This window comes from Mirounga leonina, unplaced genomic scaffold, assembly GCF_011800145.1.
Source record: "Mirounga leonina isolate KUSES-001 unplaced genomic scaffold, KU_Mleo_1.0 Mir_200, whole genome shotgun sequence".
Lineage (NCBI taxonomy): Eukaryota > Metazoa > Chordata > Mammalia > Carnivora > Phocidae > Mirounga > Mirounga leonina.
Window position 1 is genome coordinate 22,052,156 of NW_023270503.1, and position 21,513 is coordinate 22,073,668.

The 21,513-nt window shown below is 52.6% G+C and overlaps 1 long non-coding RNA gene across 1 annotated transcript; it reads left to right on the forward strand.

The window, feature by feature from the left end:
* The first annotated feature begins 950 nt into the window (after positions 1-950).
* Positions 951-18,279, forward strand: LOC118024770. The gene is made up of 3 exons (XR_004683200.1): positions 951-1,037; positions 1,505-1,600; positions 17,696-18,279. It is a non-coding gene; the product is annotated as an uncharacterized LOC118024770 (long non-coding RNA).
* The last annotated feature ends 3,234 nt before the right edge of the window (positions 18,280-21,513 follow it).

A 21,513-nucleotide genomic window follows, 5' to 3' on the forward strand; every position in this document is an offset into this window, starting at 1 on the left:
CGAATGAGAGTTTGCATAGTACTTTACAAAGCACCTCCCCGTGAGAAAATTTATTAATTAAAATAGGAGAAGAGATAATCTTACAATAGATAAACCTGGCAGACAACATCTTAAGCCATCAAAGTGAGCATCATCAGTGACGGGAGAAGGTGAAATCATGCATCACCCAAAAAGGTGCAGTGAGACCCCAGCACCCCTTCTGTGATGCTCTTGCCCCAGATGCACATCTTGAATCTAAATCATGATACTGGATTGGATCTTTTGGCTACCAGTGACATTATTGGGGAAAATGGTGAAATATGAATAAATTACAACAATGCATCTCTAATTTCTGTGGTTGCCTCGTGGTTATTTAGGAGAACGTCACTGTTTGCAGGATTTTTACTATTTGGGGGTGATGGGACATCATGTTGAAAATTTGTTCTCAGATGCTTTAGGGGGAAAAAAATGTCTTTGTGCTATTCTTGGAACTTCTCTGTAAATTTGAAATTATTTCCAAACACGAAGAAAAAAAATGGTGACAAAAAAAGCTTATAACAATTATGTGTATGGAAAAAGTATGTGCGTGTATATATGCTAGGAGCCAAGGGGTGGGATGTTTTCAACGTCTACGGCGTCTGCCTTCCCTTGCATTCATTCCTCCTTCCTCCAGAAACAGCGTCCAGATTTTATTTGGGGGAGCTGCCCCTCCCCCACACTCGGTCCATGTGTTGCTGGTGTGGGCACGTGCCCAGGTCAACCAGCATATCTCATCTGCCTGGCCACCATCCTTGGTTTAGGGCTCAAGTCAGCCCAATATAGGTCAACACTGGGATTTTTTTCTGAAACTATTGTGAAAGAGGCTGTTTTTCTCCTGGGGGGTTGCTTAACTTTTGGAAAATAAACCTGGGACTGCTTGAGACCCCCACATGGAGCTGGACTGTTTCAGGGCACAGAAAGCCATTTTAGAGGAAAGGAAAAAGAAGAGATAGAGAAACCAAGTCCTCTTGATTTCATTTTAGCCTACAGACACAGCTGTACTTGGACTTCTGGGTTCAGTAAGCCAAATAGCTTTAATTTTCTGCTTAAGCCACTTTGAGTTAGGCTCTTGGCACTTACCACTAAAATAATCATGACTAATGTTAGCAGTTCCTAATTCAGCTGGGCTAGAGTTCAGGGGGAGGAAGGGAGAGAGCTGGAGCTGCTAGCCAGACAAGACAGGGCCTCTGGGCATCAGGATTCGGTGGGAGTGTGGGGCCTTCAGGCGCACTTGAAGGTACGTTTGGAGAAGTGGTGAGCAGGTGGTAGGGAGACAATTGCCAAACAGAAGTCCTTCAGTGACTCTAGGCAAAGCTTCAGGGCTTAAGACTTTATCCCCAATCAACTCCACCTCATAAGAGCTTGCTGCCCAGCCCACAGCCCAGTGGCCACACCCTTGGCACAGTCCCGACCAGAGCCACTTGCAGACTTGGCCCTGCTCCCCACTTCCAACCCCATGGTGACTTTGCTTTGCATTTCTTCACAGAGCCTCCATTTACAAAGCACCTTGTCTCTGGTTTGTGCAATTGAGCATTGGGACAACCCTATGAGGATGGCAGGGCAGATGATTTCCGTTTTACAGGTATGGAAAGTAAGGCTCAGAGAGCTAAAGCAACCTGCCCAAAGTCACACAGCTGTTCAGTGGCAGAGCCAGGACTAGGGGACAGGGCTCCTCTCTCCAAGTCCATAGCTCTTTCTAGAGCTCTCTGAACTTTGGAATTTCTGAGCTGGGGCTGAGGGATGGCACCTCTACCCTGGTATGGGAGGTGTGTTGGAAGACAGAAACTTTCCCATTAGATTCTGGGACTGCCCTTGAATGATTGGGGAGGGGGTCAGGCTTTCAGGGGCACATGAACTTTCAGGAGAGGGGAGTCAAGTGGGAACACTGTCAGGGGTCAGGATGCTGACTGGGGCAGGGTAGGGGAGCTTCACAGAATACTCAGTGTATAGCCCCATGCCATGAACTGGGCAGGGCCCTGAGGAGTCCGGAATTGAGAAAGAAATTAGGTTGGACCCCACACGGAAGAAGCCTGCTGTTTGGTGGAAGAGACACGTACGTATGACATATGCTTACTTATGCCAAATACTGTTCTAAGTGCTTTAACTTCTCACAGCAACCCCATCAGAAAGATCTATCATTATCTCCATTTTAGAGATGAGGAAACTGAGTCACACCGCTGTTAAAGGAGGGGCTAGTGTTGGGACTGGAAGTCTGAGCCCGAGCTCTCAAGAGTTCCACTATTCTACCAGATTCACTGAGCATCTACTACACGCCAGGCCCTGTGCTACCGCGGAGCCAGGATGAACAGGACAGAGAGCCCCAGTCCTCCCAGAGCTGCTCTGCGGGGAGGGTGGGATGGGGGAGGGCAATCCGCCAGGCAGGGCCTGGGCTCTCTAGGGGGAGTGTGGGTCCTGCGGAAGCCCGAGGTGGGCTCCGCAGAGCCGGCTTCCTACAGAGATGGTAGCCAGGGTGAGTCTCTGAAGGATGAGGAGTCCAGGAGGTGGCGAGGAGAATGCTCCAGGAGGCAGGACGGCCTCGAATCACCCCTGAAGCCCTGGAGGGTGGGCAAGGTTATGGAGTTTCGGTGGTTCGGGGCTCCTGGACCTCACCCCGAGGGCCTGGGAGCCCTGTGTGCAGCCAGGCCAAGGGCGCGTTGCCTGAGAGCCGGCCTGGGGGGCGGTGGGTGCCGGTTTCCAAAATGCAGGCTGGACACTGGGGGCCTGGGGACAGGCAGGATGGGCCCCGGATTCTAGAGACACTGAAGAAAACAAGTCTACAGAAGTGACTGGGCAGTGACTGGCCAGAGTGGGGTGACGGTGGTGGAACCCTGTGTGTGTGTGTGTGTGTGTGTGTGTGTGTGTGTGATGAGCCAAGGGAGCCGTCTAGGCACAAGATTCAAACCAAGGAAAACTGGGCCCAGTGGGGCCATGGGGAGCTCACCGGGAGAGGCCATCCCCCCAGGGGTGCAAGGGGTCCGCGAGAGGCCATTCCCCGGGCCTCGGGCCCTTGGGGACCCAGGAAGGGAGGGCAGGGAGGTGAGGGGGATCCAGGTGGGCTGGATGCGGGCAGGGGTGGGGGGTTGAGGGCCAAGCGGGGGATCCAGGCGGGGATGGGGTGGGGAATCCAGCTGGGCAGGATGCAGGCAGAGGGAATCTGGCGGGGGACGCAAGCAGGAGGGACCCAGGCGGGCGGGACGCGGGCAGGACGCGGGCAGGAGGGATGGGGCGGGGAAGGGGAGCAGCGCCCAGGGGCCCACACGTTGGGAGCGGGGAGCTGGAGGCGTGGGAGCTGGGGAGGCAGGGCCCTGGGGAAACGAGGGCTAGGGCCCTGCCCAGGCGAGGGGGGCCACTGGCGGGGGGCGGGGCAGAGCGGGGAGGAAAGAGCAGACACGCGCCCAGACCACCCAGGCCTTTTGGAGAAGGGCTTGGACAGGAGCGAGAGAGGAATAGGAGGCTGTTGCAAAGAGGATTCGCAGAGGTGGCGGGCCAGGGCCAAGGAGAGCGCAGCGCGGATCAGAGCCCAGGGATCCAGATTTTAGAGGGAGAAGAACCCCGAGCTCAAGAGATGTCGGCCTGGGGGCGGGGTGTTAAAAGCCCGCTCTTGGCCGTCAGACCTCAGTTTGAGACCGATGTTGCCACTCCCCAGCAATGCAACCCAGGGCAAGTTACCTAACCTCTCTGAACTTCAGTTTCTTTGTCTGGAAAGTGTAGCTAACGATCTGTTTATCTTACAGAGCTGTTGTAAAGGTTGGAGCAACATAAGCAAGGGGCCTGGTACTCAGTAAGTCCCAAGTAAACCGTAGCCATGTTTAGTCTGTAGATTAGGTGGTTTTGCAAGAAAGAGCCTTTTGGGGACCATAAAAAGTCATAGCTTCTCGTCCTCACTCCTCCTCCACAAGCTGGGTGGGTTTGCGAGGCAAGCTCCCCAGGGCTTCTGGGTCCTCCTTTGTAAAATGGGAACACTCATACCTCCCACCCTGGACTTGGAGCAGAGCAGATGGGGCATTGTGTGAGCGGGAGTTTGTGACCCACTGGGAGAGACTGGGATGGTCGGTCCAGCTGGCACACGGGCCTGCACCGGACAAGCTGGGCTGCCAGGTCTTAGGGGCCTCCCTGCATTCGCTTTAGGGATTTCTTTATCTGCCCTGGAATGTGCCGGCAGTCTTAGGCAATAGGGAAGAATGTTTCTCACACTCTTACATCAGCAATCCCCTAATAGGCATTGAACTCACACACCAACCACCACGTTTAAGCAAATTTTAAAAGAACGTGGTGTTTCTAAAATAATAAAAATGCAACTTTGTAAAAGTAATATGAAAGATAACTGTTTTGTATCATGAGAGGGATGATACCTTCTGAAAATCTCCACCAGTGTATCTATGCCCTGACAAAAAGAGGCCATAAGGGTTTTCACATCCTGTCAGTTTCTTTTCTTACTCATTTGTACTAAATTAGAAAATCCTAAACCACAATTACAGGTCATTAGAAATGGCAGCACATGTTTGGTGGCTGTCAGATGGTTGTGGATTTGAACCAAACAAGAATCCAGAAATCACAGAGCCATTTCTCCCTGCAGACTGTTTTCCACTCTTCTGGACACTAGGTCAACAGGGACAAAGCTTCTAAAAGTTAGAAGACTGAGTATTTCACCTAGAGAGAGAGAGAGAGTAGCAGACAGAGTTGTAATCTTCTCTTTGGTTGAATTTGACTCTAGAAAGAATTCTTTAAGTTCTGATGTAATATTTGGATGTGGTTTTATATTAATCTTAATTATATGTCATTGATTCCATTCTCCTGCTCAGAAACTAAAATCACCAAGTGTTGAGACAGAATCAAACTCTCATAATGGAGCAGTCACACTGCTGTTTGGTTTTAAGAAATGTCATAATAGTTTGGTGATGTCTCGGCAATACAGAAATGGAACAGAGTGCCATGTGAGCAGGACGCTTAAGATCCTAGAACGGGGGGCACCTGCGTGGCTCAGTTGTTAAGCGTCTGCCTTCGGCTCAGGTCATGATCCCAGGGTCCTGGGATGGAGCCCTGCATCGGGCTCCCCACTATGCAGGAAGCGTGCTTCTCCCTCTCCTGCTCCCCCTGCTTGTGTTCCCTCTCTCGCTGTGTCTCTCTCTGTCAAATAAATAAATAAAATGTAAAAAAAAATAATCCTACAACGGGTCTTAAGTGGCATTATCAATGACACGAGAAAATGGTTTTATCTCATCACTCTTTTCAAAACTTCTTGTGGGAACCTTTTCCTCCAAAGCTAGAATCTCTCAGGGTGGAAGAGTAGACTCTTGGACTTGCTGCCCTTGTCTTGGCATAAGCTGCTGAAAAGAAGTATGGTCAGTGAATGAGACTGGATCATAGTCACGATTTTGACTATTTCCTTCAACTCTGTATTGGAGAGGATTTGGGTTTGGCCATTCATTACAGAGATCCAAAATAACAGGGGCCTAAACAAGACAGCAATCAATTGCTCTTCTGGATGGTAGTCCAGAGATAGGTGGTCCAGGGTGGGAAGGTGGTCATTCCCCATTAGTTTGTCCAAAGATACAGCCATCTTCTATCTTATTGTTCTGCTACCTTTAGGTCTTGCCCTCACTGGCATGCTCCAAGGTGGCTCACCATGACATGAGATTCCAATCAGGAGTTGAAGGAAAGTGGAGTGGAAAGGCATGCCCAGTGCCTATAAAGACCTGAAAGTCATACTTCAGCTCACATTTCATTGGCCAGAACACTGTCACATGACCACATCTAGCTGAAAGGGAGGATGGGAAATATAGTTTTTATTCTGAGTGGTCAGGCATCCTGCTAAAAATTGAGAGAGAAGGGGACAAGGGATATTGGGGGACAATAGCTGACATTGCTAAAATGTGGGGGGAAATCAGGAAACAGAAACTCACTTTCAGGCACAGCTTCTTTCTTCCTTGGAAGGGTGTCCTTCCTGGTGCTCCCTCAGTAGTGATTGCCAAACCATCTTTTCTTTTCTTTTCTTTTTTTTAAGATTTTATCTATTTATTTGAGAGAGAGAGAGCATGAGAGAGAGAGAGAGATCATGAGCAGGGGGGAGGGGTAGAGGGAGAAGCAGGCTCCCCGCTGAGCAAAGAGCCCCATGTGGGGCTCGATCCCAGGACCCTGGGACCATGACCCAAGCCGAAGGCAGATGCTTAACCGACTGAACCACCCAGGCACCCTCAAACCATCTTTTCAGTTCATATCATGATTCATGAAATAATTCATGTAAGCAAAGAATCTTTTCCTGAAGCAAGGATTTTTAGTGATAAAACTAAAAGTTATCAAATGCTTTTCTCAGATATATGAACCACACACATGCTGAGTGTGGTCGGATTCTGCACATTATTGATTTTAAATTGTTTTTTTTTTAAGTTTATTTATTTAAGTAATCTCTACACCCAACATGGGGCTCGAACTTGCGACCCCAGGATCAGGAGCCACACGCTCTTCCGACTGAGCCAGCCAGGCGCCCCTGCACATCATTGATCTAAGCCAATGTCACACACACGGACCCATATGAACGTTGGAAAAAAGAGATGAGTTGAAACTGTTTCTTCAAATCATTGATCATGCCACTTCAGACCAGTTCTAAGATCTTAAACAGCTTGCTCAGATGGCGATACGTTCATTTTTGATAGTCCAAACCTAACCTTAGAGGAGCAAAAATTGTTCGATTTTTAGAGAGGAGTATACGATGGCTGGGTTTATTAAAACCAAATTATTTTTTTAATGTATGTATCTGGTACTATGTGATGTCCAACACCGTCATTCGAGAAAGGAAGTTTGCCAAAAGCTGGTTCTGCTTTCTCTCTGAGAAACATGTGTCACGAATAAACAGTTCTTTCACAAGCTTCTCAGATAACATTACTTGTATCTGTTTGACTAAGAGGAGTGCAATTCTAAATGCTGCATGTGTCATTTTGTTTTTCTTCTTGCCTTTAGTGGGGGAAAAGAATCCATCAGTTTAGTCCTGGAAAGCTTATTTTACTCTTTGTTCTGGAAAAAAAAAAAAACCTCTAATGGTTTACCAGAAAGGTCACTGTGCTTTGTGTAAAAATGATATTAAAGTCTTGATGGCTTTAAGCCACTATTTGACAAAGTTTCATAACACATAACACACTAGGGATTAAGATGGGCTGGTTAGATGGTCCAGTGAAGTCCGGTGTTGGATATTCAACATCATACTCATTATTTACACTTTTCTTTCTCAGCTGCTTGTGCGAAATCATCACATGTGCCCTGGTTCTTAGAGATTTACATTCTTTCAAACTAAACTCTTGTTCACTATTTACTTTTATAACACTGTGCTCAGTTGTAGTATTTGGATTACTATTTTCATCACTCTTCTCAAGCTTTCCTTAGCCATTTTTGAGCCATTGACTTATTTGAGTTGAGGATATTACACATCACAAAACTAATAACCAAAACCCATAAATGACATGAAAATATATCACCTGAGACAAACTGCCAAGATGGATCAACCAAATGCAAACCTTGTAGCTCATGCACCATGTTGAAAAATGTGACAACTATTAAGGACATAATGGGATTGCTGTGAAAATCTTAATCAACTTTGCACTTGAATGTTATGAGTAAAATAATTCCATCCTTTCTTCCTTGGAGATCTCCACCACCTGCAGACCACTTGTAGACTTTTAGGGGACCCCCCACCCTGCCAATGGTCCATGGACCACACTTTAGGAAAATTTCTATAGCCAGCAAGCCTACTGTCTGAGTCATGGGATGGAGGGTGGGGGTGTCCTGGCCACTGGTCTCTGGCCACCTCCTGCTGGAAGTGAGTGTCCTTGGCTGAGTGACATGTTTCGTGGGAGGAACACTGATGGACACATCAGCAGACATCCAAGAGAGATCTAGGGCAATATAATGACCAGAAACCTGGGCAGCTCAGTTTGAAGGAGACTCATGGAAACAGGAAGTGTCTGTCAGAACCCAGCTCGTGATGGGCAGTTCCTGCCACATGGTCACCTGATGCCCCTGCTTAGGTACTCTGCCTTGACTGGGGCCCTGTGGCATAAAGGAAGCTGTTTTTCAAACAGTGTATAATCCTCCAATGCAGATGGCCTTTCTCCAAGAGCCTAGGGGGCTACACTGTGATTCTCCTATTGGGGTGTCAAAGTCTTTTTTGATGTCACAAATACCTCTGATACCATAGGGTCTGAGGGTCCGATTGTGCCAGTGGCCACGCCTGGAACTGTTACAGAGCTCTTTCCTGCTCTGGGTCTCACTTAAATTTGGGAGCCTTTCATGTCACCTGTAAATGGGTCGGAGCCGTATTCCCAAATATAGAATATGTCTTCTCCAGCACCAGCAAAGCTCTAAAGATGTGCTTTCTTATTTGTGCTGAGAAGTACAGGATGCAATTATTTCTCCCTGTCTTTGGAAGGATGTCCACGCATGCCCCAGACCTCTAACCCCCTAAGGACTTCACTGATGTTGTGAGCTTCTACACTTTGGCAGCGTTTTTTCCTTCCCATCTCCTGGAATGCACGTGTCTTATGAAAGCTTCCTCCGCTTCTTGCTGTCTGGTCCACTCTACATGATGTTAATTGTAGAATCAAATCAAATCATCAAAATAGTAGATCAATCTGATATTCTGTAGAATGTCCAGATGATCCAGGTCCCTTCAGACTGTTATCACAGAGAGTGGGAGTGTAGTATACTCTGGGACAAGACCTCAAACGTGTACCGTCATCCATCCCAAGTGAATGCAAATTGTTTCTGCTGCTCCGGATAGGGAGGAGAAAGAATGCACTTGCTGGATCAATGACCACATACCATGCACGCAAGGTGAGCTCATCTGCTTTAGTAAAGCTATCCCACCTGGCCCAGCAGCTGCAATGGGATTACTTGGTAGTGTCCACTGAGGTCCTCCAGCAGCTATCTGGGACTCTCTGGTTTTACAGGACATATCCAGTCTAGCATGCCCACTTCCCTGCGCCTTTCAATCCCTGTGTGTCTGCTATGGCAATTCTAACATTTCTACTTTACTTAGTGTGAAGTTGGCCCACAGTCGATCCAGGTCCCAAATCCTGTTAGAGAGTCTGCTTCCTGGGGCTCCTGGCTGCCTCAGTCAGTAGAGCATGTGACTCTTGATCTCGGGGTTGTGAGTTCAAACCCCACGTTTGGTGGAGAGATTACCTAAAAAAAAGAAAATCTTAAAAAGAAGTCTGCTTCCTTGGACCATTCCTGGTACCAACTGTCTTTAGGACAAGTCCCTGGGAAATGGACTCTGTAATGGAAATTTATGTGCAGGAATCTGTCGGGGAGTGAATGAACCAGGACTTAGCAGAGGGAGATCATTAACTGGAACACACTCCAAACAGAAGCCTCAGCCGATCCCACCAAGAGCTCTGGAGCTGAGGTGGCCCTTAGGAGTTGGCCCCCTTGAGACAAGGGGTTGGGGCTTTTGTACCCTCACGTCAACCAGTCATAGGTTGACTGCCTCTGTGGAGGGAGCATGACCTCTGGCGAAGAACATCGCTTTGGCTGACAGTGATTCTTGGAGAGGCCTGGGGAGCCAGCAGCCTCCCGCGTTGCTATCTGCGTGGGAAATGGGTGTCTCAGTCCTGTGGCAAGCATCAGGGCAGCACACCCTGGGGGTGCCTACAGCAGAGGCTGGGGGCAGGGCAGATTTCAAAGGCCTCTCCAGCCACCAGAGCTTCTTTGAAAGGTAGTGATGGCCCCGTCACCGGAAGTATGTGAGCCTGAGTCTATAATGACCTGTCCAGCGCTTTACAGAACAAAAGCATGGCCCGAGCAGAGCTTGGCCTCAATGGACGGTTTTCAAACGGGGTTCCGTGACACCTGAAGGGTTTCTTAGCGTTCTCAGGGGGCTGCATGGCAAGTCATATTCAGGTTCATCCACGCCCTTTCCCTTCACTACTGTGACCAGAACAGCTCTACCTTCATCTGTGCATATGCTAGGGCTCCGCACAAGGTTTTGTTTGCAGAAAGGCTTTTGCTGCTGAAAAATAACACTAGGCAATTTTACAGAATACCTAACCAGAACTCCTCAAGCTGGTGACAAATAAGGAAATACGGAGAAACTTTCGTAAGCCAGAGGAGACCAAGGAGACATGACAAAACCAAATACGATGTGACATCCTGGGTGGGATCCTGGGAAAGAGAAAGGACATTAGTAGAAAAACTAGTGAAATCCCAATAAAGTCTGGAGCTTAGTTAGTAGTAAGGTACCAACACTGGCTTCTTAGTTCTGGCAAATGTACCATGGTGCTGTAGGCTATGAACATTAGGAGGGACTGGATGAGGGGTATATGGAAAGTCTCTATGTTTCTTTTGCAACTGTGCTGTAAATCTAAAATTGTTCCAAAATAAAAAAGGTTGTTTTTAAAAATTGCATTGGGAGCCCATCAGACAGAGGAGTTCTAAATATTTCCAGAGATGAGGAGAAGGATGGTCTTTGCTGATGCAGGAAGGCTCCCAGGAAGAGGCCAAACTTGGATATTAGGTGGGGTTGGGATATCAGAACATTAGTGATTGGGTAGGATTCTTGCCCACAGATTTCTATGTGGAATGTTGGATATTCATGTTCCTGTTCTTCCTTATCTCCAGCTTCTCCAGGAAAGTAAGGACCCATCTGGGAAGGAGGGAACTGAAGTTGGGCTCACCCGAGTAGACGGGACGATTGAAACATTAAAGTTTGAACACACTTTGAAGGGAGATCGAGAGGCTGGTTTGTGCTTCGGTCTGTTCATCCCAGCTAAATACTCTCCAAAGCAGAGCCCAAGCTAAGCCCAGGAGAAGCCAGAGGAAGGAGGAGACACAGGCCCCCAGTCTGAGGGAGGAAACCTGAGTTATGACCTCAAGGAACCGCAGTGTGGTGGGGAAACACAGAGCCTGCCCTCAGGGAGCCCTCAGTCTAAATGAGGAGATGTAGTCCCTACCATTGGGAGCCTCCTGTCTGATGGGAGGGACACAGTCTGAAGGGGGAGGCAGGGTACATTCCAGACATGCCGACTAGTGATGTCTAGGCTGACTTTCAGATATTGGTATTCGGGGACAGGAGAACCTGGGAGGAAGGCTTGAAGAGGAGAGGACTGTGCCCTTTGTAGAAAGAAACCAGTAGGGGCGCCTGGGTGGCTCAGTCGTTGAGTGTCTGCCTTCGGCTCAGGTCATGGTCCCAGGGTCCTGGGATCGAGCCCCGCATCGGGCTCCCTGCTCCGCGGGAAGCCTGCTTCTCCCTCTCCCACTCCCGCTGCTTGTGTTCCCTCTCTCGCTGTATCTCTCTCTGTCAAATAAATAAAAAATCTTTAAAAAAAAAAAAAAGAAAAAAAAAAAGAAAGAAACCAGTAGGAAGGGTCCTGGGACTGAGCTGATGGGTCCCCTGGAAGTGGGTCCTGCTCAGACATGGATATCCGCTCAGATGGTGGGTAATCGAACCTCTGATCCATTGTCCTCACAAGGACTGAGAGCAGTTGACAAGCAGTGAAGGGACAGGAGAGGACAGGTGAGGGATAAGGGAGAAATACACACAGAAAGACAGCTAGGGATAAAATCAGCCAGAGACTCCCGGAGAAGATCTGAGATGGGGAGATACAGAAGAGATGTGAGCATAAGACCAAAAGAGAGGCAGAAGCAGAGAGCCCCTGTCCCGCCCCACCCCGCCCCTGTGCCTGCCCTCCCCACCCCAGCCCTGGCCCCCAGCTGACCCAGCCCTGGCCCCCAGCTGGCCGACCCCATTTGCATCTTCCTGCCTCCGTGCTCTCATTCAGGCTTTGGCACCACCCCAGTGTTTTCCCTCACTAGGTGTCAAATGCAACCTAGAGCCAAAGTCCACATGTCCTGGCTGGCTGGGGAGGAGGCTCCCTGGGAAGGAAGGAGAGTGAGATCAGGCACAGCCCTCATCTACTGTGTGGTGCTGGGCAGGGACAGGTGGAGGAGGCGGGGAGGACCTGTTCACCTCGATGTGCCGAGGGCCCTGCCCAGCGCTGGGCACAACAGGGCAGTCCGCAGTGGTTCCTGGCTGGCTGAATGAGTCGTACCTGGCCAATCTTAGAGAACAGGCTAAGGCATGGTGGTGAGAGCCTCGGGTCAAATGTCAGCTTCACAACTTCCTCGCTGTGTGGCCTTGAGCAAGTTACTTAACCTCTCTGAGCCTCAGTTTCTTCATCGGTAAAATGAGGCTAAGGACATTAACAAAACCCATGTCATAGGATTGCTGTGGCCATTCAGTGAGCTCACATCTATCCGGCCCTTAGGACAGTGTCTGGCATGCAGAAAACAGCAAATAACTCAGCCTGTAGCATGTGTATGATTTTCCTGTGTCTGTTACCTGCGTGCATGTTCAGTGTGGATGTGCTGTGTGCAAGGGGTGCTTCTGGGCTGGATCACGGTGAGGGCAGCGGCGATGGGGAGCAGTGGGGAAGAGTTCCAGCTCTGTGGCCAGGCCGGGCAGGCGTGGGATCTAGTCACAGCCTCACCACTTCTTGGCTGGGGGCGTCCCCAGCAAGGGGCTTCTCTAGAAGCCCCTTATACAGAATGGGCATAAGACCTTCCTTGGGGGATTGTCCCTGAGGAGGAGCCAACTGCCTCTTGAAACACGACCGAGGGCTGTCATTCTTCCCTGTATTGTGTTTTTTTCTTTTTAAGATTTTATTTATTTATTTGAGAGAGAGAGAATGAGAGAGAGCACATGAGAGGGGGGAGGGGCAGAGGGAGAAGCAGGCTCCCCGCCGAGCAGGGAGCCCGATGCGGGACTCGATCCAGGGACTCCAGGATCATGACCTGAGCCGAAGGCAGTCGCTTAACCAACTGAGCCACCCAGGCGCCCGTGTTTTTTTTCTTTTTTAAAGATTTTATTTATTTATTTGAGAGAGAGAGAATGAGAGAGAGCACATGAGAGGGGGGAGGGTCAGAGGGAGAAGCAGACTCTCTGCCGAGCAGGGAGCCCGATGCGGGACTCGATCCAGGGACTCCAGGATCATGACCTGAGCCAAAGGCAGTCGCCCAACCAACTGAGCCACCCAGGCGCCCTTTTCTTTCCTGTATTGTATGTGGTACTTTCCCGTCTGTGGTACGTGGCTATGCGTGTCTGGCGGTTGCATGGATTTGCAAATACGGGAGACATGAGGCAATGGAAAGAAGCCTGATCTGGCGTTCGGGGCACCTGAGTTCTCTCCTAGCTCTAGGAAGGGTGTCTCGGGGCCATGCCTCGATCCTTCTGGGTCTCGGGTTCTTCATCTGGACAAGAGAGGTGTTAAGACCGACCTCCCAGAGCTGTCAGAAGGATCCGATGAGATGACGTGTGAGGTGCCACCAGCAAACAGCACTTCTCAAGAGCTTTTCAGCCGCCAGGGTGCCCGTGGCTAGTTGCCAGCCACCTGGCACGGCGATCCTTCCCATACATGTGCACAGATGGAGTGTGCGTGTTTGTGCAAATAGCCACTTCTCCGGGCAGGGCAGGAGGGCATCCCTTGGCATCCACCCTGGGTCTCTTGGACCTGTCCGGTGGTGGTGAAGCCTGCGGGGCTCTGGAGCCAGGCTGCCTGGGTGTGAATCCCAGCTCAGCCACCTCCTAGCTTTGTGACTCCAGGCAAATGACTTAACCTCTCTGCTTCTCTTTCCTCCTCTGAAACTGGAGACAATAATAGCAGCCCCCTCAGAGAGCTTTGTGAGGAGGACACAGTTCAAACGTGCAAAGTGCTTACGGCCCAGCCTGGTACAGATGTTTGTGGTTATTCCCGAGTTGGACCGGGTCGGAGGGGTGCGCTCTGCTGCCCAGTTCCCACGTCTTTCCTGGCCAACAGATAGGTCATCCCCTGGAACAGTCCTTCCTGAGCTCTGACCAGTTTCCCTCAGGCAGAAGTTCCTCGAAGGGTGCAGCCTGAGGCATGGCAGCCAGCGCAAGCTGCTAAAATAATCACGTTTACAGGAGGCCCAGGATGTCGATGGGACAGATATTTTTGAAAGTGAATGTCAGTGAGTTTCAGGAAAGAGAGGCGGGCGACAGGCTTCTGCAGGTCCCCAGCTGGCTGGACAAAAGCAAGCTTTTCTGCGCTCCATTCCTCCCCCTCTCAGACCCCGTCTCACCCAGAACCTCACAAGGAGACGAGCGACCTGAGGGGGCGGCGTGGATCGGCTTTGACAGGGTCAGATCTCCCTTCCCACTGCTCCTGCTTTGCCCTTGCCCTGCCAGTGACCTCGGGAGGAGGAGACCCAGGAGTGGGAAAATGTAAAAGGGTGCTGGTGGGGAGGGGGCTGATAGGAATGAGAGAGGCAATGCGGGGCCATCAGAGAGAGGGAAATAGAAATGGGGCGTCGGCCAGACCGAAGTAGGCAGAGGGTCCTGTGCACACGCAGACGGATGTGTGAAAGTGTGTTTGCCAGAGCGTGTGAGTGAATGGGTGTGAGGCGGTGTGTATGTGTGTCAGGCGGTGTGCCTGAGCGTCCGTCTGACCGGGAAGAGACAGATTCACAGACCCACACCACCGGCAGGGACCGTTTCTGACCAGACTGCTGCGCCGCAGATGGGGAAGCGGGCTCAGGAATGAAATGCCCAGTCCCTGGGCAAGTCAGGAACGAGACCCTTGGTCTCCAGACAACTAATCCAGGGCTGGGGGGTGGGGATGGAGGGGGAAGATGAGGAGGAAGGCGGCCAGGGAGACACATTTTGGGGGGAGAAGATTGGGAACTCTTCCTAACTTCTGCGCTTGCCCTCAGTCTCCCCAGTGCTGCCCCAGAAGACAGGAGAGGACAGGGGCGGGCAGCAGCTTCAGAGGGTGCAGGGCCCCTGGGGGGGGCGGTCCAACATCGGGCCTCCCCCTTTCCTGCAGACGTGGACTCCCCACCCCAGCCAGCTGGGACGTGTCACCCCTGGAGCCCCTGGCAGAAGCCGTGGCCTCTCCAGCTTCCTACTGACCCAGCCTCAAATGTGGGGAGGGCCCTTCAGAAAGAGGTTTGGGCCCATTCCCAGTTTGGCAAAGCTGAGGCCTAAAATGGAGTGGGGAGGAGCCTGAGCCCACCAAAGTTCTGGCCCTCTCCTCCCTGCCCCTCCTCAGTTTCCCCTACCTGGGCAATGGCAGAAAGGACAGGACATTCTATCTGTGAGAGGTGAAGTGGAATGGGGGGGGGGGAGGACTCTCTGAGCAGGGCCTCACCGGCTCTTGCATATGGCTTCCCTGCTCCTCCTCCAGAGCCCCCTGCCTGGGAGGAGCACCCTCCGTCCTTAGGTTGAGGGAGGAGGGGAAAGAGGGTCCGCAGCCAGGGAAGGGAAACTGCAACCACAGCAGACATTCCCGATGACTCACGGGCCCGGAACGCCTCGAGAGGGGGCAGGACAGCCCTCTGCTCAGCTGGGGCAGCCGGAGAAGACCCAGGCCCCAGGGGTGGGGGGGTTGGGGGGGTGGGGAGGCAGGGAGGTGAGGGGAAGGCAGAAGGGCAAGAAGCAGAGCCCTGGAGAGGCTCAGGGAAGGTCGCTGAGAGGTGCCTTAGGGAAGAGCGACCTTGGGCCTCCCCACTTCCATCCTAGCCACAGATGGTGCTCCCGCTGCAGCAGGCACAATGAAGGCTGGCTGTTACCCCAGACACCCCCCTTCCCTGGCCTTCAGGGAACTCTCTCTCTGGAGAATGGCTTGAAAGGAGGAAAACGTTCTGCCCCTACCCCTTCCTGGGACTGAGCATCACACCTTCCCGCCCTGAGGAGGCAGGGGGATGGCATTGATGATCTCCACGGAGTACCCCCCATGTTCCTACCCACTCCAACTTCCTTCACTGCCATGCTCCTCCCGTGACCCCTCCATTTGCTGGGCCTCCTCTCTGGAGAGGGGAAACTGAGGCCCAGAGCAGTCTGGAGGTACAGGGCATACAACTGCTCCCTCCCAGGTCTGCCTGACCTGGCAGAGCTCTGGGCTCAGGGTGCCTGTGTCCAGTCCCTCCTCCCCCCAGCAGAAGAGGCAGTAAAGCCTTTAGTCTACGTGGCAGGCAGAGGGGGGCCTGCGAGGGAAGGGAGCTGGGAATGAGGTCAGCGGGTTGGATGGGCCAGGCTGTGGCTGTGAAGGCATCTGGGCTGCAGCAGTCTGGAAGGTAGGGGCCTCCGGGCCGGCCACTCCCAGCCCCAACCCGCCATCCACCCGCCCACCACGGCCTGTCTCCGGCTCCTCCCCTCCTTGCAGCCCACACTCCAGCCAGGCCAGATGGTTCCCATCAAGCCTCTTCCATGTGGCAGCTCCACCCTGCCCACCAGGCTCCCTTCCCCCTCCGGCCACACGGCTCAGCGGAGAGTCGGGGAACAACTCTCCTGCCCTGTCCTCCCCAGGCCTGGACTGGTATCATGTGGGATCCCTGCACATGCCGACCCCTTACGCCAACCCCAGGTCCTTTCCTGGCCCCTCCAGCTCTTCAGCAGCCGCCACCACTCAGGATCTTGAAGTGCACCAGGGATCTTACCTCAGACCCCTCCATCTCAGCTGTGTGACTGCAAGCAGGTCAATTCCCTACTCTGAGCCTTAGTTTTCTCATCTGGGCAAGGAGGGGGAGGGCGGGGAGAACAGGGCAGAATGAGCTCAAAGTTTCATTCTACCTGAACATCAGTTGTATTGTATTTCCACTTTAAAAAAATGTAAAATTCCCACATCTAGCAGCAATGGAACACCAGCTTTGGAAGGGTCATCTGGTCTACCTCTTTGCCTGCTCCCAAGTCCTGTTTCCTTGATGGTCTGAGACCCATAGATCCCACACACTTTCCTTGCATCTCCCCTTTTCCCCCAAGGGCTCCAGCCTTCTAACTTGAGCTCTGCTGCCACTGAGGTAGAGGTTTTCTGAGCAAGTCCTTGGCAAAAGGCTTATAACCATACCCTGCTCAAAAGCAGTCACTGGCTCTCTATGGCCACCAAATAGATTTTAAAATATTCTGCCAGAATTCCAGGCCTCTAGAAGTTGGTCCCTGCCTATCTGTCCAGCCTTATCTTCCACGTTTCCTCTGCCCAATACCTTCTCCCCACCACCTCTGTCTCTGTTGGAGTCAGGGGGAGGTTTCCCAGGTTTGGCGGGGCCCTCCCTCCCGTTCCAACCCTGCATTCAAAATCTGTCACTCACCTCCAAGGCTCAGCTCCAAAGCAGCTCCTCCCTGAAACCTGACTTACCTCCTATTGGCATTCTCATCACCTTTGCATCTCCCTGGAGACTTCCATTTACCAAGCATGACACAGGCCAGCAAGGTGGTCTCACTACTACCCCATTCCACAGACTGGGGAAATGAGGATCAGAGAGATGGAGAAACTTATACAAAATCACGCAGCCAGCACTGCCCTGGGTGAGAGACATTTCTGTCTTTCTTTTATTCCCCATCCAGACTTCCCATTCCCTAAGGACAGGAACTGTGGTCCCCAGAGCTCTCCTCAGCACAGGGCTGGCCCCAGGCGGTCTGCAGGAACCATCCACCAAATAGAATTGACTAGAGTGTTTGCAATAGGCACCAAACTCAGGATGTTCTTCCCTACACGGGGCCCTCACCTAATCTTCCCCCTTCCAGGGAACCACACCATCCAGCCTCTCAGAAGACCGGGAGTCATCCCTGCTCCTCACTGCCACACTCCCACATCCACCCACCCCGGCGCCTATAAAATCTGCCTCCCAAAGTGCTCCTGAATCTATTCTCTTCTCTGTTTCCATCCCCTTCAACCAGGTCCAGGCTCCCAGTGTCTCTCAGCCCCGCAGCGGCTGACTTCTACCAGAGACCCCACCCGCCGAGTGACAACAGCCATCTTCTACAAACACAGACCTGACTCCGCCCCTCCCTGCTTCAGACCCTCTACTGGGGCCCAGACCTCTCCGGACAGGACTGAACCCCCTGATGTGTCTTCGTTGGCCTTCCGGCCTTTGCTTCCTGTGCTCCAGTCACCCTGGCCTTCTTGGATTCCGTGGGCATCTAGAACTTGCCATGTTCCCCTCTGCCCCAGAGCCTCTGTATATGTGGTACCATGACACTCACTGCAAACCCCCACCCTGCCACCTACCCCTTACCTAAGGTGTCCCTAGCTCATCTGCCAACCTCTTCAGGACAGCCTTACTGGGCCCCCAGGTCTAGACTCCTTGGGGTACCTGCTACTGAGAGCGCCATGTTCCTTTCCTTCATGACCTTTACAGCCACAATGACGTGTTTATTTATGTGATTTCAAGTCTGTCTCTACCAGACATAAGCTCCATGAGGGCAGGCACTGACTGGCCAGGCCCCAGAGCAAAGTGCCTGACAGATAAATATGGTTGAATGAGCAATTCTGGATCCTTTCTCTGTCCAAGCCACACTCTGTCCAAAGGGGTGCTCTGCCCAGGACTGGTGCAAGTGAGAAGACTGGGATCCCCCATCCCCACTCAACCCCACCCCCAGAAACTCCAGAATCCTAGGTTTGCCAGGAAGACTTTGTGGCTGAGGTAGAACAGGAAGACACCAGACACCTGTGGCCAAGGCTTCTCTGCGGTGGGGGGGAGGGTGAGGGGGGGGAGAGATAAAGGGATCAGCTGGGCTCTGGACAGGTGCCTCTATCTCATAGAGGTTCCCCCTACCCCTTGCTTTTTTTCCTTTCAAATCCAAGCTTCAAAGGAGCCTTTGCACCCACCTCCTAGGCACTTGGACCTGACATCTGGCTGTGGTAGAGCCTCGGTGCCCTAGGCCCCGCCCCCTAGGCTAGCGGCTTGCCCCGGGGGGAGGCTTGCATGCAGCATCATCACAGCATCGAAGCATCATCGGAAGACAGCCCCAGGAAGGGACGGAGGAGCCAGAGATACCGGAAGAGAATATGAGAGAAAGAGAAGGAGGGAGGAGGAGAGTGTGGGTGGGCGGGCTGGAACAATGGGACCGGCAACGCAGAGGAGAGAAAGAAAGGGGAGGAAAAGATCTAAGAAAAGGAAGGAAAATACATGAACAGGAGAAATGGGCATGTGGTGGGGGGATAAAAGAATAGGGAAAAGGAGGGAAGTGGGGAAAGAGAACGGGGCTAAAGCAAGTACAGAACAGAACCAAACCAGAAAGAGGTAAATAGCAATTCAACGAAACCTGCTCTGCCCCCAGACCAGGTGAGGGCTAAAGAGGCAATCAAGCCCCTGCCAGATCCCTGACCCGGGAGCTCACGCCCAGGCAGGAAAGATGGGCGTTGCCTCCTCACTTGAAAGCACCACAGAGCAGAAGCAAGAGCCCATCCAGCACCTTATTCTCACTTGGGACCCGCTGGGGACCTGGTGAGGTGGCTGGAGTGGGCCTAGGGAGTCCTGCTGTCACTGATGGATCACGCTCCAGCCTCTCTCCTCCGGGTTGTCCCAGCCCCTTCCCTGGTTCCTCTGCCTCCACTTTCCCCTTCTTGGACTACGCGGCCCACCCCCAAGAATGGGGCGGACCCTGCCAGGACTAGAAATAAAGCCTTCTTTTCAAAAGCCTGGCCTGAGGGCACTCTCTAGAAAAGAATGAGCTGCTGGCTGGGCCTGGATGTGAGGTTGTACCTGAGAGGAGGGGGATCCAAAAGCACAGGGGGCCCAGAGGAAGAGCTCAGGCGAGGGAAGGGTGGAGAAAGGACCGGAGTCCCAGGGGAGAGAAAGGGGAGGGGGGCAGGGGACAGACAGACAGACAGGAGTGGGGGTGGGGGAGAGCAGGGAAAGAAAGACCGATAGGAGGGAGGATAGGGCATCTTCTCACTCTCCTCCCCTCACAGCTAAACTCATCCTCCAAGCTCTGTGCACTCTGACCCCATTTCCTGGCCTCCCACCTGCTCCTCAGCCCCCTCCAGTCTGGCTTCCTCACCCATCACTCCACCGAAACTTAGGGCACTAATCCATCACCACCGTGCTGCCAAACCCAGGGAGCATTTTGCCCCTTATTGTACTAATTCTCTCTGCAGCATCTAATTCTCCCTCCTTCTAGAACAATCTCCCCCTCCCTTACATGACACCCACCATCCCTCTTCTCCTTGCCCTTCTACTCTCACTCTTGTCCTGTCTCCTGTAAGGAGGGGCTCCTGCTCCCCTTCCCACCCCTTCAGCCCCCAAGGGTCCTCAGGCTCTGTCCCGGCCCTTCATCTGTCCTCCCTCCATGCAAGCTCAGGAGACAAGTCCTTCCACACCATCGTCCTGGGGGCCCATGTTTGTCTTTCCTCTGAGCTCTAGACCCAGACACCCAAGGGTTGCCCCCGCCTTTCTGCCTGGATGTCTCACAGGCACCTACCTAACACTCCACATGGACGAACTTCATTCTTCATCTTCCCTGAAAACCTGGAAAAGATGAAGAGACAGAGGGACATCTCTGAAGCCTGAGGGACTTGGGTTGAGGCTGAGAAAGAGCAGAGCTGTGCCTGGAAGCTAAGGAACTTAGCTGAGGACCCAAGGGCCAAGCCAGTGTGATGCTGAGCAAAGGAAGGGAGGGAGGACTGCATACACTTGGGGTCTGCCCCTGACTCTGCCCCCAGGGACCCTCAACAGGACCAGAGCAGACCTCCATGACAGGGATGTGTGGAGACCAAGCTGTCCTCATGCCTCATCCCTGAGAGCCACACTCTCAGACCCCTCTCCTTCTCTCTCCTCAACCCTCTCCCAGGGACCCTCTCTCCACAGCCCCCTTTGGGGCCAGGGTGGGGGGAGATGAGCATTCTGGAAGGTCAAGACTGGGGAGGGAGGGCAAGGGAACTTCAGAGCGGCTGGAAAGGGCTGATCTCCACCCCCCCACCACCAAGTGCCCTACTTCTCCCTAGTCCCACATCACAGAGTCTAGACTGGGGGCTTGGGGGGCTCCCGAGGGAGGGGGCACTGGGGATCACAGACCTGCCCCATCTCTCATGGAGGGAGGGCACTTGGGGAAATTTGGAGAGGGAGAGAACTCAGAGCTCAGCACTTTCCTCTTTCTGTTTTTCTTCTTGAGGAATTTTTTTCCCTTAGTGCTGATGACTTTACCATTGCTTGGGGGTGTGTAGGGGGGAGATTTTGGCTTTTGTTCCCCCCCCAACTCCAAATGCCCGACTAAGTCTAACATTCCACAAGAAGCCAGAGCTTCAGAGTTTCCTAAAGATGAGGTGGCGTCTCCTCCCCTCTCTCAGCGCCCTCCCTCATCCCCCCCCCCCCCCCCAGTCTCAAGCCCAAGGAGGCCCAGCCAGGCTGGGAGGAGACCCCAAGCACATTCTTCCTCTCACTGTCATGCTGCAGAAATTAAAGACACATCTTCGGGCTGGGCGCCCGCCAAGCGTTTCAAGTCGAAAGTGGCAGAGGAGGCCCTGGGCCTCAGCTCTATGCCACGTGTAAGGAATGCTTGGAAAGCCTCTGCCCACGACTCCTGGGACAGAGGTCTGAAACTGGATGTTGGGGCTGTGGCTGTCACACCACACATACGCAAAACCCACCCCCCCAACCCCAGGGTTCCCCGAACATCCTTCAGGACCCCAGGCCTGAGCTATAGCAGCTCCTCCTTGTCATCCGAGGCTCCAGCTCTTCTTTAAGATAGGCCTGGGATGCCTGGACCAGGAGCAC